Source organism: Narcine bancroftii, chromosome 2 (genome assembly GCF_036971445.1).
Source record: "Narcine bancroftii isolate sNarBan1 chromosome 2, sNarBan1.hap1, whole genome shotgun sequence".
Taxonomy (NCBI): Eukaryota; Metazoa; Chordata; class Chondrichthyes; order Torpediniformes; family Narcinidae; genus Narcine; species Narcine bancroftii.
Window position 1 is genome coordinate 357723464 of NC_091470.1, and position 5322 is coordinate 357728785.

The window sequence follows — 5322 nt, forward strand, 5'->3', positions numbered from 1 at the left end:
AATCAGATCATTTAAAAATTTAATCTTAAACCGTTTTTGAAGAAATTCTCTAATATTTTGCCAAAATGGTTGAACCCTATCACAAAGCCAAACTGAATGTAACAATGTTCCTATACAACATCCACATCTAAAACACAACTCCGAATTACTAAATCCATATTTCTTCAATTTCTCAGGGATCAGATACAACTGATGTAAAAAATTATAATTAACTTTACTGTATCTTACATTAAGCAATTTAGTCACTCCATCATAGCACATAAACTCCCAATCAGCCTGATCAATATCGCAAATTAAATTTCCTTCCCATTTAATCCAAGATTTATCCAAATTTACTTTATCCATAGTGTCTTGCAACAATGTATAAATATCTGAAATGAAACTCTAATTTGATGAATGAAAAATCAAAAATTCAAATTTTGTTAATTTAGGAATTTTCATTTCTCTTCCAAAATTATCTTTCACTTGAGAATACACAAATAAAGAATTCGCTGAAATTCCAAATTTTACCCTAAGTTAATTAAAAGAAAGAAATTTATCTTCTTCAAAACAATCCTCCAATACCTTTAATATGCCATTCCTTTAAAAATCTAATTTTCAATGTAAATTATTCAATTTATTTTGATATAAAGGAGTTTGAATTGTATTTGTACCTATAATAAGGTTCCTTTTATACCAAATCTCGAACAAATGTTTTAAAATCAGTACATTATATCTCTGTAATAAAACAGGATTCCACTTAAATATAAAATGATGCAAATAAAGCTCTGAAATATTGGCCAATTCAACCCTAGCCCAACTAGGAGGATGCAAAACATCCAGCATACGATTAATAAATTTTATTTGTGCAGCTTCGTAATAATTTTGAAAATGAGGTAATTGTAAACCTCCCAAAGCATATTTCCAAGTCCATTTATGCAATACTATCCTAGCTAATTTTCCTTTCCATAGAAATTGTCGTACTACCTTATTAAAATCCTGAAAAAAAGATTTTGAAAGTAAATAAGGAATCAACTGAAAAGGATATTGGATATGTGGAAAAAACATTAATCTTAATACAATTTACTCAACTTATTAATGATAAAGGAAGATCTTTCCATTTGATCAAGTCAGCCTTAATCTTATCTAATTTATACAATGATTGAATTTTTACATCAATCGTTATACCCAAATACTTAATTTTGTCAGTCCAACGCAATCTAGTAATTTGCCTTCACTGATTGTAATTTCCATCTGAAATTGGTAATATTTCACTTTTATCCCAATTCACCTTATATCCAGATAATGCTTCATATTGTTCTAAACATTTTTGCAAATGAATTAAAGATTGTTCTGGATGTGTTAAATATATAAAGACATCATCTGCAAACAAATTAATCTTATATTCATCATCTAATATCCTTAATCCTCGAATATTCTTGTTCTGCCTTATCGCTTGAGCTAAAGGTTCAATGACCAATCCAAATACAGCTGGTGACAAAGGACAACCTTGACAAGTTGAACGCGATAATTTAAATAATGAAGTGGTTTGACCATTTGTTGCCATCCTAGCAACTGGATTATTATATAATGCCTCAACCAAACCAATAAAGAAAGGTCCAAACTTAAACTTCTCCAATACTTGAAATAAAAAATTCCACTCCACCCTATCAAATGCTTTTTCTGCATCAAGTGCAATTATCATTGGTAGGTTGGGTTGCTGATGAGAAGCATTGATCAATGAAATCACTCTAAAAATATTGTCAGAAGCATACCTATTCTTTATAAAACCTGCTTGATCCAAATGTACTAATTGCTAATCTTCTCTGTATCATTCCAATTTTAGTATATGTGCTGCCAAAGTGAGCACCAAATGCACTAATTGAGGCAAATATTTAGCAAGTCTATTTGCCAATAATTTTCCTATTATTTTATAGTCCACATTCAATAAAGAAATTGGCTGATATGAAGCTACATTCAAAGGATCTCTGTCTTTTTTTAATATTACCGTTATTATTGCGCTTGAACATGATTCTGGTAAAGCTTGATCCTTTGTCACTTGTTGAAGAACATCCATAAATGGGGGAGGGGGGAAACAAATCATCATAAAAAGCTTTATAAAATTCAACAGAAAACCCATCATCACCTGGAGACTTCCCATTCAGCATTTGTTGTATGACATCTTTTATCTCAAAATCAGTAAAAGGAGAGTCCCATTTTCTCACATTCATCTTCTCCTAATATTGGCAAATTTAAACCAGACAAGAAAGATTCAACAGAACCATCATCTTGAACCATCTCAGAAGATTATAATTTCTGATAAAATGATAAAAATTGGTCATTTATTTCCTGAGGTTTACAAGTAACTGAAGTACTTTTTTTCTCACAGCATTAATAGTTCTTGAAACTTGTTCTGTTTTCAATTGCCCGACTAAAACTTTATGGGCTCTATGACCTAGCTCATAATAACATTGTTTGGATCTTTGAATCAAATGCTCATATTGATACATTTGTAATGTATTATATCGTAATTTTAATTTAGTTAAAGCTGCTTTATTATCTTCCGTACAATTCTTCTGAAACTCTTTTTCCAAATCAGCTATCTGTTTCTCCACCATCTGACTCTCAGCCAAAAATTTATTCTTTTCTTTCGAAGCATAGCTAATAATTTGACCTTATAAAAAAGCCTTTAAGGCATCCCATAAAATAAATATTCAAACTAAAAAAAAACAATTTGATCTTTAATAAAACTAACAAATTCCAGCTTTTTCAATAACATTGCATTAAATCTCCAATGAAAGGTTGATTGAATAACTTTCAGCCCAACACAAAAAATAATTAACAATGAATGATCAGATACTACTCTACTCGTATGTTCAGGCTGAGTAATATGAGTTTGCAAGTGTGCTGAAGCCAAAAAAAATCTATGCTTGAAAATTAATCATGATGAGAAGAATAAAATGAAAAATCTTTCTCAGTGGGATTTAACCTCTTCCAAAAAAGCTTCAGACATGAATTGTTCATCATCAACATACACATTTAACGATGACCATGGTTCCGCAAACAATTTACAATTAATTATTAGAATTCGACCAGCTGATTCCACCAATGACTCAAGTTCAAAAGGTATCTTCTTATGAATCAAGATCGCCACTCCACGTGCTTTAGAGTTGGAAAAAGATCCCTGTCTTGCTATTTCAAACAGCGAATCAAAACTACTTGAGGTGGTTGACCAGGATATGGTTTACTTCTTAAAACCCTATGCGCTCTATCTAATTCCAAACCATCTGGAAAAAAAATCGACACCTAATGCGTCAGGTATCCATTTTTAATTTTTTTTTACTGGATCAGAACCCTCAATACCTTCTGGAATTCCCATTATCTTAACATTATTCCGACGGCTTTGGTATTCCAAAAAAGTCAATCTTCTTCAATAAATCTTTCTCCTGAATTTCCCATCCAACAAAAGAATCTTCCACTTTTTCTATTTTCTCTCTATTTTGTCCCACTTGTTCTCTACAATATTGAAAAGCACCTTCAATTTTCTTAGTTATCTTGAACTGTATCCACCATATTTAAGCATCTATTGACATCAGCTTTAACGATAGAAATATCTTTATTAACAGAAGAAACCTCATCACAAATATTGTTCATTTTTACAGTCATCTTCATAAATCCATGATCCATCTGAGTAGACATTTGTGTTGACATATTACCCATTTGTTGAGCTATACTTTCAAGAATTGTAAAAACAGCATCCGAAGTAGGTTCAATTGTCTCTTTTTGGGATCTACCTTCTTTCAATTCAGCAGTAATCAACATTTCTTCTTCCATACCTTCCATCTGTGGAAAACCCTTGTTCTTTCAAGCCCACAGTCAATTTAAAGACCTTACTCCTTGTCAGCATGCTGCTCGACATGGGGCCAACATCTTCAACCCATTGCTGGCCAGCCTTGGTGACAGCCTAGACCCTCTCAAGAAGGTCACGGACCCTTAATGTACTGTGCATGCCTGGCAGCATCACAGGCCACACATGCGCATCTTCCGACATGCCGCCTCGGGCCTCCGCACCTCCAGGCACAACAGCGGTGTCACGCACTGAGCTCAACACTGGAGATTCCAATGGCTGTACTGTGCGCTCAACATCACGAGCGCATGGCTCAAGATGAGAGAAAAGAGTCAGAAGCCCAGTGCCATCTTGCGACTGTGAAGAGGGCGCCGGAGTAATACTTAGGTGAGCTGAAGTGCGTTGAGGCTTGGCTGTCGGACCAGTCAACTCCGTGGATTCCACTTGCTAGGAGGGCCTTAGTTCCTCTGTACTCTTGAATAAAAGTTTCTTCTGAAATTGTGTTTTTGACTTCTTTGTATTAGTAGCCATTATGTTCTTGTAATATTGAAACAACTTTAGAAAAAGTTTTTGAGCTTTTACAAAATCTTCAATTCGGGTATTTATTAGTTCAACTGGGACGAGGTGAAATTACACGTCTTCTTCCCACGCCATCACACCATGTCCCTGATTTTGACATTTAAGAAAATATTTGACAGGTAAGTGGATGGGTGAGGCATGGAGGGGTGTGGCCACACTATTTGTGTGAAAGTGTTGCCTCTTGCAGTACTCACAGTTATGTTAATCCACAATGGAGGTAGCACAAACAGTACCTGAAAAGTAATGAAATGCATCTACCCCAGGATCACATTAGTACCCTTGGCCTTTAGAAGATCATGGACAAACCTTAATGCTTCATGACAAATGGAATTAACAGAAAAAGACCTAATGTGAATATTATGGCCACAGACACTGACTGCCTGAATGCACATGGACTACATTTTCTGGCCGTGTCTATGAGATAGAGGTCCCTATCTTGCACCATTGGCCCTCACACAGGAGCCAACCCTGTTTGCATTGTTAATGTCATCACTGCTTAATCGAAATGAAATGGACTTAGAGGACAGCCTTCCAGAGGGTTCCCCGTTTGAGATTGAGAGTTTGTGACTGTTGAAAATTAGTGATTTATCTATTTTGACCTTTGCTATATAAAGGACACAGCCTGACCTGCTGAGTTTCTCCAGCTTGGTGTTTTCACTTCAACCACGGTGTTCGCAGAATCTCATGTTTTACTAGAGGATTATGAGATAGGAAGTGTTTCATTTTTTTTTAAACTATATATAGGTCGGCATGACATCATGGGCTGAAGGGCCTGTACTGTGCTGTCATGTTCTATGTACATCACTCGACATAGTGTTTACTTGCCATCTCTTTCCACTTCATTCCTCGATCTGGATCATCATCCTTTTGATGCTTCTTGCTGAAGAGCATGAATTCACAAGTTTCTGCATTAAAAC

General features: G+C 34.9%; 1 non-coding gene across 1 annotated transcript; it reads right to left on the reverse strand.

The window, feature by feature from the left end:
• Nucleotides 1-1744: 1744 nt before the first annotated feature.
• Nucleotides 1745-1849, reverse strand: LOC138756001 (U6 spliceosomal RNA). Its single transcript, XR_011352682.1, has one exon. It is a non-coding gene; the product is annotated as a U6 spliceosomal RNA (small nuclear RNA).
• Between the last annotated feature and the right edge of the window lie 3473 nt (nt 1850-5322).